General features: G+C 43.3%; 1 non-coding gene and 1 pseudogene across 1 annotated transcript; both read right to left on the bottom strand.

The window, feature by feature from the left end:
* Positions 1–2,500: 2,500 nt before the first annotated feature.
* Positions 2,501–3,250, bottom strand: LOC100597663 (annotated as a pseudogene).
* Positions 3,251–12,415: 9,165 nt separating this feature from the next.
* LOC115836521 lies at positions 12,416–12,519 on the bottom strand. Its single transcript, XR_004031593.1, has one exon. It is a non-coding gene; the product is annotated as a small nucleolar RNA U13 (small nucleolar RNA).
* Positions 12,520–12,838: the final 319 nt, after the last annotated feature.

Genomic DNA, 12,838 nt, shown 5'->3' with positions numbered 1-12,838 from the left:
TTGTGTTTTTAGTAGAGATGGGGTTTCACCATGTTGGCCAGGCTGGTCTTGAACTCCTGACCTCAAATGATCCACCCACCTCGGCCTCCCAAAATGCTGGAATTACAGGAGTGAGCCACCACACCTGGCCTGTTAAATCTTAAATTCACCATTTAACAATACCTTATGGAAACCTCTCCTTGACATCTGGCTTAGCTCCATGTCATTCTTAAAAAAAAAAAAAAAAATGGCTGGAGAATTCCCCAGTGTGGATGTGCCATTGATGAGCAAGCTTTCACTGTTTTCACGTTTCTGCATTATGAATAGTGATGTGATAAACCTACTTCTTTATCTTTATGGTCTTGAATCCATATCCTTATATATGGTTATTTGCATTTGCTAGTTACAGGAGAGTTGCCATTGAATTTATTCTTTTTAAGAGATGTTGCTTTCCAAAACCTTGAGGAAGAGAGTCAAGAAAAGAAAGTCAAACTTGAACAGAAATGCCTACTCCATGAATTTTTATTTTTATTTTTTTGAGACAGAGCCTCACTCTGTTGCCCAGGCTGGTGTGCAGTGGTGTGATCTTGGCTCACAGCAACCACCGCCTCCCAGGTTCAAGCAGTTCTCCTGCCTCAGCCTCCCAAGTAGCTGGGACTACAGGTGCCTGCCACCAAGCCCGGCTAATTTTTATATTTTTAGTAGTGACAGGGTTTCACCATGTTGGCCAAGCTGGTCTTGAACTCCTGACCTCAAGCAATCCGCCTGTCTCGGTCTCCCAAAGTGCTGGGATTATAGGTGTGAGCCACCCCGCCTAGCCCCTACTCCATGAGTTTAAATTGTGAGGATTGAGTGAGGACATAGCTACAGTGTAAAGACCAACCTGGCTGATAATATTTTTTGTTCTCTAAAGACTGTGGGCTCCTTTAGGTCACCAGCTGGGTCTCTGATGAGTGCCATTTACATGGTACACAGTGAGAGTGATGTTCCAGGATTGTGTAACTGAAAGGTTTAGAAAGAAAGGGTGGAGCCATGAAAAGCACAGGCTTTGGAGTCAACAATCTGAAGTTTAAGTTGCAGCTCTACTACTTTCTGCTGTGAGATCTTGGGCAAGTTACTCAACTTCTCAGAGCTTCAGTTTCCTCCTCTGCAAGATGGAGATAATAATGCCAGTCTGAGAGAGTTGCCTTGAGGAGGAAGTGCATGTAAGCCCCTCAGCAGAGTGCCTGGTGCTCATTAAATATGATGGGTTCTTTATCAGATGTCTTCCTTATAGTTCTATCCAGCTATGTATCATTGTTTCCCCTCGTCAGATGAAAACCTGTCGAATGCAGGAACTGTATGTAATTCATCTTTGCATCTTTACATATCCAGTCCCTAACTTGGTTTTTCCTCCTACCAACTAAATCCAGGTCTTTTGCTCTGCTAAATAAGCATTGATTGAAATAAGAGCAATAACAATTTTTTTGTTTTTGTTTTGTTTTGTTTTGAAACAGCAACCTGCTCTGTCACCCAGGCTGGAGTGCAGTGGTATTATTACAGCTCATTGCAGCCTTGACCTCCTTGGCTCAAGCGATCCTCCCGCCACAGCCTCCCAAGTAGCTGGGACCACAGGCATGTGCCACTAACACCCAGCTAATTTTTTTATTCTTAGTAGGGATGAGGTCTCACTATGTTGCCCAGGCTGGTCTCAAACTCCTGAGCTCAAGTGATCCTCCCACCTCAGCTTCCTAAAGTGCTGGGCTTAAGGCATGAGCCACTGTAATTAGCCCAGCTAATAACAACAATTTTTATTATGGGCAATTTCAGAGTTACACTAAAGAAGTGAGATTAACATAGAGGACATCTGTGATCCATCACCCAGCTTCTACAGTTGTCAAGATGTTGATAATCTTTTTCATCTAGCTTTTGACCACTCCTTCACCACCATCCCCTGTCATGGAGAATTTTATTTTTTAAGTTTTAAAACTTTTTATTTGCTTATTTTAAAAATTGAACCAGGTGCGGTGGCTCATGCCTGTAATCCCAGCACTTTGAGAGGCCAAGGCAGGCGGATTACCTGAGGTCAGGAGTTCAAGACTAGCTTGGCCAACATGGTGAAACCCCCATCTCTACTAAAAATACAAAACAAAACAAAAAAATTAGCTGGGCATGGTGGCAGTCACCTGTAATCCCAGCTACTCGGGAGGCTGAGGCAGGAGAATTGCTTGAACCTGGGAGGCGGGGTTGCAGTGAGCTGAGATTGCACCATTGCACTCCAGCCTGGGCAACAAGAGAGAAACTCTATCTCAAAAAAAAAAAATTATGCATTCCCATAATTAAAATTATTTGAACAATAACCAAAAAAAATGGCACTCTGATTAAACTGCATTTTACAGCCTGCAGGATGCTTTGGGCCAGCTTAGTTTTATTCTAGATTTCACTGCCATCCTACCACACTTCTTCCTTCACCAACATGCAAGTTCTTTCCTTCCCTGCCAGCCAGACAAGCAGATAAGAGAGGCTGGCACAGCCATCATCATCAGCAGTTCTTTGATGTGAAAGGGGCAGCACAGTCATTTAAACTTGATTTAACCTCTTTGCATCCTTCAAAGTTAAACAGCTAAAAGAAGTAAAATAGAAAGCAATGCTTTGTGGAATGAACAGTGCATATTGGCGATGCACGCCTCATTACGAAGCCTGCTTGCTTCTCCTGTTCGATCCATTACTTGGAAGGCAGTGGATTTTTCTCTTGCATTTCTGTCTTCTTCAGTTTTGACTTATTGAATTTCTCGATCTCATCCATATTGGACTTGTCAGACATAGTCACAGAGGAAGCTGAGCAATGCCCACTAGCAAGTGGAATCTGGTCTGCTTAGTGTCTACTGCCCAGTGTTGGGAATTTTAAAGCAAATCCCAGACATTGCATCATTTCAACAATTAATACTTATGTGTGTTTCTAATAATACTTCACAAAGTGTGGTCTGGATTCCTGGGACTTACCAAGGCCCTGTCAGGCAGCCTGCTAAGTCAAAACTATTTTTATAACAATATTAATATTTTGTTTATCTTTTTGTTCTCATTATCTCGTGTACAGCAGAATTTTCCAACAGATTGAATGCAGCCACAGATCTGAAAATCCAGCTGTCTCCTATTAAACTAGATATGACAGAGTTTACAAATTTATTTTATACAGATTTACAAATCTATTGACAAAAGTGTAAAACAATGTCATTCATCATGATGCTGTTTGAAAAATATACTTATTTTCGTAAAAATAAGTCCTTAACATGTAATATGTTTATTATTACTATGTTTTTTAAATTTTAATTTTTTTTTTCTTGAGATGGAATCTTGCTCTGTCACCTAGGCTAGAGTGCAGTAGCACAATCTCGGCTCACTGCAACCTTCGCCTCCTAGGTTAAAGCAATTCTCTTGTCTCAGCCTCCCAAGAAACTGGGACTACAGGTGCTTGCCACCACGCCCAGCTAATTTTTAGTAGAGATGAGGTTTCGCTATGTTGGCCACGCTGATCTTAAACTCCTGACCTCAGGTGATCCACCCACCACGGCCTCTCAAAGTGCTGGGATTACAGGCATGAGCCAACACACCAGAGCTGTTTTTAAAAATCAAATGAGTATTTTAAAAATTTTTTCAGTTTTAATTTCTAATGTTAGAAAATAATCCATTTATCTGAATATTTATGCATCAAACATAAAGGAAAGCTCTTTGGGGTCCTTAATACTTCTTATATATATATATATATATATTTTTTTTTTTTTTTTTTTTTTTTTTTTTTTTTTTTGAGACGAAGTTTTGCTCTTCTTGCCCAGGCTGGAGTGCAATGGCTTGATCTTGGCTCACTGTAACCTCTGCCTCCCAGGTTCAAGTGATTCTCTTGCCTCAGCCTCCCGAATACCTGGGATTACAGGCATGAATCACCACACCCAGCTAATTTTGTATTTTTTTAGTAGAGATGGGGTTTCACCATGTTGGTCAGGCTGGTCTCGAACTCCCAACCTCAGGTGATCCGCCCACCTCAGCCTCCCAAAAAAGTGCTGGGATTACAGGCATGAGCCACCGCACCCGGCCAATACTTCTAAAATATTTTTGAGATTTAATTCGTAAACCACTAGATTCACAATTTTATTTATTTATTTTTATTTTTATTATTTTTATTTTTATTTATTTATTTTTTTGAGATGGAGTCTCGCTCTTTCGCCCAGGCCAGACTGCAGTGGCGCTCTCTCGGCTCACTGCAAGCTCCGCCTCCTGGGTTCATGCCATTCTCCTGCCTCAGCCTCCCGAGTAGTATTTATTTTTAATTATTTTAGAGTTGGGGTCTCACTCTGTCTCCCAGGCTGGAGTACAATGGTGCAATCATGGCTCACTGCAGCCTCAAACTCCTGGGTTCAAGCAATCCTCCTGCCTCAGCCTCCTGAGTTGCTGGGATTATAGGCAAGCACTGCCATGACCAGCAGCTTCACTATTTTAAAATGTACACCTCAGAAACAAAAAACAAGAAACACAAAAAAATAAATAAAATATACACCTCATGGTTGGGCATGCTGGCTCACACCTATAATCCCAGCACTTTGGGAGGCCAAGGTGGGCAGATCACTTGAGGCTCTGAGTTTGAAACCAGCCTGGCCAATATGACAAAACCTTATCTCTACTAAAAAATACAAAAATTAGCCGGGTGTGGTGGCACACGCCTGTAATCCCAGCTGCTCAGGACACTGAAGCAGGAGAATTGCTTGAACTCAACAGAGGTTGCAGTGAGCCAAGATTGCACCACTGCACTCCAGCCTAGGCGACAGAGTGAGGCTCTGCCTCAAAAAAACAAAAAATAAAGTGTACACTTCAGTAGGTTTTGGTATATTTGTAAGGTTGGGCAGCCACTGCCACTAGCTAACTCCAAAACCTTTTTATCACCCCAAAAGAAAACCCTATATCCATTTCAGTCCCTTCTTTTTTTTTTCTGAGATGGAGTCTCACTCTGCCTCCCAGGCTGGAATGCAGTGGTGCGATCTCGGCTCACTGCAACCTCTGCCTCCCGGGTTCAAGCGATTCTCCTGCCTCAGCCTCCCGAGTAGATGGGACTACAGGCGCCTGCCACCATGCCCAGCTAATTTTTGTATTTTTAGTACAGACAGGGTTTTACCATATTAGCCAGCCTGGTCTCGAACTCCTGACCTTGTGATCCTCCTGCCTCGGCCTCCAAAAGTGCTGGGATTACAGGCATGAGCCACCACACCAGCCTATTAGTCACTTCTAAATGTCCCCTCCCATTATGTCCTGGCAACCACTAATGTAGTTTTTGACTCTACAGATTTACCTATTCTGGGCATTTCAGATAAATGGAATCATACAATATGCAGCCTTTTGTTTCTGGCTTCTTTCACTTAGCATAATGTCTTTAAGGTCCATCCCATGTTGTAGTATGTATCAGAACTTCATTCCTTTTTATAGCTAAATAATATTCCATTGTATGTACATACCACATTTTGTTTACCCAATCATCAGTTGACTTTTGGGTTGTTTCCACTGGATATTACAAATAATGCAGCTACGAACATTTGTAGCCAAGTTTTTGTATGAATACATGTTTTTAGTTCTCTTGGCAATATATCTAGGAATAGAATTGCTGGGTCCTATGGCTAACTCTATGTTTAACTTTCTAAGAAACTGTCAAACTGTTTTACATAGCAGCTGCACCATTTTACATTTTAATCAGCAACGTATGAGCATTCCAATTTATCTTCCAATTTCTCTACATCCTTGCCAAAACTTATTTTCAGTGTTTTTCATTCTAGCCATCCTAATGAGTATGACTCAATAATTTTTAAGCGTGTAAAGGATCCTGAGACTAAAACCTTTCAGAACTGCTTTTCTAATAGCTTTCAAAAAAAACATAAATGTGCTAACATTATCAATTTTAAAAATTAACAATGATTCCACAACATTGTGTAATACTAGGATAATCATGTTTGCCTGGGACAAATCCAGTTTATACCTTTGTCCCAGCACAACTGTTAATACAGCCTCCTTGAACTCTCAACGTATTCTGCTTACATGACAAATTATATGAACACCCTAAGAACTAATCTATATTCACGTTTTCCTGATTGTCTTAAATATGTCTTTTTACAGTTTGGGTGGGTTTACTTTTTATTTTTTTGTGGAGACAGGGTCTCACTTGTTGCCCAGCCTGGTCTACAAGAGCTCAAGCATGAGCCACTGCACCTGGCCTATAATTTATTTACTGAAAATAAGATCTGGGCCGGGCGCAGTGGTTCGCACCTATAATCCTAGCACTTTGGAAGGCCAAGGCGTGCGGACCACCTGAGGTCAGGAGTTTGAGACCAGCCTGGCCAACATGGCAAAAACCCATCTCTACTAAAAATACAAAAATTAGCCAGGTGGGGTGGCACATGCCTATAATCCCAGCTACTTGGGAGGCTGAGGCAGGAGAATTGCTTGAACCCAGGAGGTGGAGGTTGCAGTGAGCCGAGATCACGCCACCGCATTCCAGCCTGGGCAACAGAGCAAGACTCTGTTTCCAAAAAAAAAAAAGGCTGGGCACGGTGGCTCACACCTGTAATCCCAACACTTTGGGAGGCCAAGGTGGGTGGATCACCTGAGGCTGGGAGTTCGAGACCAGCCTGACCAACATGGAAAAACTCTGTCTCTACTAAAAATGCAAAATTAGCCAGGCGTGGTGGCGCATGACTGTAATGCCAGCTACTCGGGAGGCTGAGGCAGGAGAATCACTTGAACCAGGGAGGTGGAGGTTGCAGTGGGCTGAGATCACGCTGTTGCACTCCAGCCTGGGCAACAAGAACGAAACTCTATCTAAAAAAAAAAAAAAAAAAAAAAAAAAAAAAAAAAAAAAAAAAAAAAAAAAAAAAAAAAGAAAAGAAAGAAAGAAAATAAGATCTGGTAGGGCACGGTGGCTCATGCCTGTAATCTCAGCACTTTGGGAGGTTGACACGGCAAGAAAGCTAGACCTTGCCTTTGAAAAAAAACAAAGAAAGAAGAGGGAAGGAAGGAAGGAAGAAAGAAAGAAAGAAAGGAAAAAAATATGCAACATTGTTAGTTGATGATATCTTAGAACTTTTAATCTGTATCAGTTCTCATCCTTGGCTTGACTGATTATATCATCTTGGTGTCTTTAAAAAATTAATTAATTAATTTATTTATTTATTTTTCCTTGAATATATCAATGGAATTTCTTGGTGTCTTTTGTTTCTTTGCCCTCCATGTTTCTTGTCATTTGGTAGTAGACCTAAAAATTTGATTAGATTTAGGGTCCATTTTTGGGCAAGAATATTTCATAGGTGGTGTACTTTCTACCTTATTCCATTAAGAGGTGCCTGGCTGCCTTGCTTTTAGTGATGGTCGATAAATCAGTAGTTCAGTTCTAAAGTTCCCCTTCAACCTTCACCTCATAATTGTAATCACAATGGATGATAGTTGCCTTGTCTCAATGTTTCATTAGGAGGTGTGAATAGTGACTTTCTAATTCTACCATTTTGTTGCATTTACAACCCTTACAAATGATTTGGGTACCCTCAAATAGACAGAAGAATAAATGCTTGATTTTTTTCCTTTATATATCAATTCGCAAAATAAACATTTGTTTTCTTAAGTGATCCAAAGGTGAATGATTGGTGATTTTTTTTTTAGTATCATTATGAACTCATGGATTTGTATATATTTGTTTTAATTCATTACAGTCATCACTCCTTTACAAGACCAGTGCTGTAATCCCTGAGCTATAGGGCCTTGGGTTTTTTGTTTTTTTTTTTCACATCACCTCAGCAGCATTTAATAGCTACCTTGCTTTCAGGCATAACAAAATGCCACAGGCCCACCTTGTGCAATTCCTGCCCTAGTTCTGAAATCAATCATTTCCTAAAGCCTCACTGGTTCCTTTTAGTGGGAAATGGCATTTAAACTACGAATTTGGACATCCAGGGTGCTCACAGCCAGTAGACTGTCATTCTTCTTGGCCTTTCAGTGGGCACAACCGGGATATATATACATATGTGTGTGTGTGTGTGTGTGTGTGTGTATGTATATGTGTATATATGTATATATAAATTCATACCAACATTGCCAATTCTAATTTCAGATTACAGATTTGTTTAATCAAATATGTGACTCAATCAGATTACAGAATTTATAGCTAACTTAATTGATTTGATACTAGTATCTCTTTTATCTTTAACTGAAAATCTGGGTTTCTAACAATATTGTTACTTGTTATTTTATATACATATATAAGTTATACAAAATACATGTAATAACACCTAAACAGGCCAGGCGCGGTGGGTCGAGCACTTTGGGAGGCCGAGGCAGGTGGATCGCCTGAGGTAAGGAGTTCGAGACCAGCCTGGCCAACGTGGTGAAACCCCATCTCTAGTAAAAATACAAAATTAGCTGGGCAAGGTGGCAGATGCCTGTAATCCCAGCTCCTCGGGAGGCTGAGGCAGGAGAATCGCTTGAGCCCAGGAGGCAGAGGTTGCACTGAGCTGAGATCGCACCACTGCACTCCAGCTTGGGCAAAAGAGGGAGACTCTGTCTCAAAAAACAAACAAACCAAAAACACACCTGAAAAACAATATTAGTATTACCATTAGTATACCATTATTAAATGCAGTTTTTTTCTGTTTTTAGGCTTTGTCACACTAAGGATATAGAGTCAAATTAACGAGTTTTACAGTTAATTTGTGTGGTTATGCCAGTGACTCAATGTACACTTTATTTCTTTTCTTTTAGGAAATGCTTTGTTATTTTCTTTTAAAAAATAGTTATGTAGGCCCTTGAGTCGCTTGCTTTGGCCCACTCTTGCCCTGAGGAGTATACTTTCATTTTCAATACATCTCTGCTTTTGTTGTTTCAAAAAAAAAAAAAAAATTGTGTGTCCGGGCGCAGTGGCTCACGCCTGTAATTCCAGCACTTTGGGAGGCCAAGGCAGGCAGATCACGTGAGGTTATGAGCTGCAGACCAGCCTGGCCAACATGGTAAAACCCCATCTCTACTAAAAATACAAAAATCAGCCGGATGTGGCGGCAGGCGCCTGTAATCCCAGCTACTTGGGAGCTGAGGCAGGAAAATCACTTGAACCCGGGGTGGCAGAGGCTGCAGTGAGCCGAGATCACACAATTGCACTCCAGCCTGGGCTGGAGTGAGGCTCTGTCTAAAAAAAATAAAAAAGTAAAACATTTACATGAATCCAAAGTTGAAGCTATTAAACAGTGTATACAGAGAAATCTAGCTTCCATTCTTATTTCCTTCACTCCGTTCTTTTCTTACATGTAACCATTTTTATTAGTTTATAATTTATACTCTATTGCTTCTTTAACATGTAAGCAAATGCACACATCATTATTTCTATTTTCCCATCTTTCTTACAAGAAAGGCAGCATTTCAACACGTGTGAAAAGGAGGAAAAATAAAAATAAAGGCAACACATACATGGTCTCTGTCCTGCTTTTTTCTCTTAACAATACATCCTAGATTTCCAAGGCAGTTCACAGAGATGGTTCTCTTTCCTCTGTACAGCAGCATAAAACTGCATTGTGTGGATGTACATAGCTTACTCAGCCAGTCCTCTGTGGATGGACATGTGGGCTCAACAAACATTTATTGCATGACCAAACTGTGCCAGGCACTGGGAATAAAGACGTGGTCTCTGGCTTCAGGAAACTCAGAAGTGCAGATGGGGAGATCTCCACAATACAAGTGCTTTCCTTATAAGAAGTAATAGCTTGGGTCCACTTAGCACAAGGGGCACATGGATCAGGGAAGAGACGCTTGCACACAGGAGGGACACAATAACTGTATTTATTGGCATCTTGCTTCCACTTGGGCCTGCAAACAGGAGAGGCCCCTTGGGAGGAGATGGTTACCAGTGGTTGAAATTGCTTAGAAAATCATGAGTGCCACCAATTGGTCAGAGAAGGGAAAGCTGAATGAAAGAGGCCGACAGGGAGGGTCCTAACCACAAAATTACCCTGGAAAGAGGAAATGTAACAACACAGGAGCTGTGGTTTAACATGAGCCAACACCTATGTAGAACTTTCTGCTGACCAGATATTGTTCTAAGCAGTTTACATAAAATTCCTTTCTCACAACACTCCTAAGTGGTATGAATTATTACTACCTGCATTTTTCCGATAAAGAAATTAAGGTGGCTGGGCAAGGTGGCTCACGCCTGTAATCGCAGCACTTTGGGAAGCCAAGGCAGGTGGATAACTTGAGGTCAGGACTTTGAGACCAACCTGGCCAACATGGTGAAACTCCGTGTCTAGTAAAAATACAAAATTAGCTGGGTGTGGTGGGTGCCTGTAGTCCCAGTTAATCGGGAGGCTGAGGCATGAGAATCGCTTGAACCTGGGAGGCAGAGGTTGCTATAAGCCAAGATCGCACCACTGCACTCCAGCCTGGGCGACAGAGGGAGACAACAAAGAAAAGAAAGAAAAAGAAAGAAGGAAGGAAGGAAGGATAAAAGAAAAAGAAAAAAAAATTAAGGCACCAGTGAGGTGGGTGGTTCACACCTGTAATCTCAGAGCTTTAGGAGGCCAAGGAGGGAGGATCGCCTGAGGCCAGGAGCTCGAGATCAGCCTGGGTAATACAGTGAGACCCCATTTCTACAAAAAAATTAGAAAATATTAGCAGGGTGTGGTAGGGCGCACCTGTGGTCCCAGTTACTGGGAGACTGAGGCGGGAGGATCGCTTGAACCCAGGACTCTGAGGCTGCAGTGAGATATGATGACGCCACTGCACTTCTGCCTGGGTAACAGAGCAAGACCCTGTCTCTAAAAAAATATTTTTTAATTAAATAAAAAATAAAAAGAAATGAAGGCACGGAGAGGTTACCGAACTTTTGCCCAAGGTCAGACAGCAAAATGGAAAGAAGGACAGGCGAGTAGGCAGCAAGACACCACAGATGGGACAGTTGCAAGTAGTGCACCAAGAAGCTGGTGCCCTCCCCAAGGTGGGACGAAAGTACTGTATGTCCCTCTGCCCCATAACCGCCTACTCGCGAGGACAAAGGACACCTGACACGTCACCCCTCCCTCGCCCCTGCGCACACACACGCCCCTCACCCTACCCCAGGTCAGAAGACCCCGAAGGGCTTTCTCTGGACTCCTGGGACCCTGGAGGCGCGGCTGACGCCTTACAGGCTGAATGAGAGTACCTCTCCGAGCAGCGGGCGAGACGTCTCTCTCGCGCCACCCCTCCCAGGGTCGCAAGCTCCCGCCTGTGCAGTGGCACAAATGAAGTTTGCCTCCTCGGGCTTCTGCGAAACCGTGGAAGGTATGAGAGTCACAAGTTCCTAAATGTAAGCAGCCCTTCGGGAACTGAAGGCCAATCGGACGCAATTCCACCCTAAAGGAAAGCGCACGAAGAGGGAACAAGCAATGCCGACGCGGCGTGCGGGACCTAACACAGGGCGGTCGCACACTCGCGCCTTCTCAAAACCCAAGCAAACACGGCTGGTTCCTACACCCGCCGGGGCCCGAACCTGCAGCCTCCGGCTCCCTTGGCCCTTTCTGGGCGCCGCCTGCGGCCCATGCCCAAGACTGCGCTCTGCTGTCCCTGCGCACCCGGCGCCGACACTGGCGGGGCGGGCCCAAGCCGGATCCGCCAACCCGACGACCCACCTCCCTCGGGGCTGCCCCAGACGCCAGCTGGGGGCTTCTACCTTGACGCTAGAATTTGAATTTTCAAACGCTTGTGGCTACAGGTTTTAAAACGCTAGGTCCAGAAACCAGCTAAAGTATTGCATTGAACAGAAAAACCAAATAGTCACTAAGTGGGAGCTAAACATTAGGAACACGTGGACATAAAAGTGGCAACAACAGACACTGGTCTACTACAGGGGGCAATGAAAACGGGGTAAGCTGCACTCCAAATCCCAGCATCACACAATATATCCAGGTAACAAACCTGCGCAGATATCCCCCAAACCTAAAAAATTAAAGCCATTAAAAAGCACTGCACAGGCCAGGCGCGGTGGCTCACGCCTGTAATCCCAGCCCTTTGGGAGGCCGAGGCTGGCGGATCACGAGGTCAATAAATCGAGACCATCCTGGCCAATATTGGGAAACCCCGTCTCTACTCAAAATACAAAAATTAGCTGGGCGTGGTGGCGCGCGCCTATAGCCCCAGCTACTCGGGAGGCTGAGGTGGGAGAATCTCTCGAACCTAGGAAGTGGAGGTTGCAGTGAGCCGAGATCGCACCACTGCACTCCTGCCTGGCGACAGAGCGAGACTCCGACTCACAAAAGAACAAAAACAAAAACACATTACACAGTCGGACAACATCACAGTACCCGGGCGTGCAACGTACAGCCAAAAAAAGCGGTACCGAAAAACGAAACGGTGAAGCCAAGTAACTAACTCAGTCTATAAACAAAAGCATTAGATTGATCCTTGAAGTTCACGTCAGAAGGGTAATGTGCCCGCGTCGTAACAAGGTTTAAGGGTGGCACATCTCACACAATCGTATGAACACCCAATCATCACACTCATGAACTACAAAAGGATCGCCTTATTATTAACATTAAGAAGTGCCAAGTATGTGCCACCAATTTTACACATAGGGTGACTACCGTAATGCGATACATCCATTCTTCACGTATAAAATCCTGGATATTTTCAAAGCCCCACTGAGATTCTGTGATTATTCTTTTGTTTCTGCCTTAGCAAAGGAAAACAGAAACACAATTAGCGAGCGGATTATTATATATGCAAATTTATTCTCCATAGTTCCAACGCTCCGTCATTTTCCCGAGCCTGGATCTTTATTGCTTTACGACCATACGTCGTGAAATAAGAAAGTGTTGCGGCAGTACTGGCGGAAGCT

Source organism: Nomascus leucogenys, chromosome 8 (genome assembly GCF_006542625.1).
Source record: "Nomascus leucogenys isolate Asia chromosome 8, Asia_NLE_v1, whole genome shotgun sequence".
Lineage (NCBI taxonomy): Eukaryota > Metazoa > Chordata > Mammalia > Primates > Hylobatidae > Nomascus > Nomascus leucogenys.
Note: the sequence above shows the minus strand (reverse complement) of the source record. Positions and strands in the feature narration are given on the sequence as shown.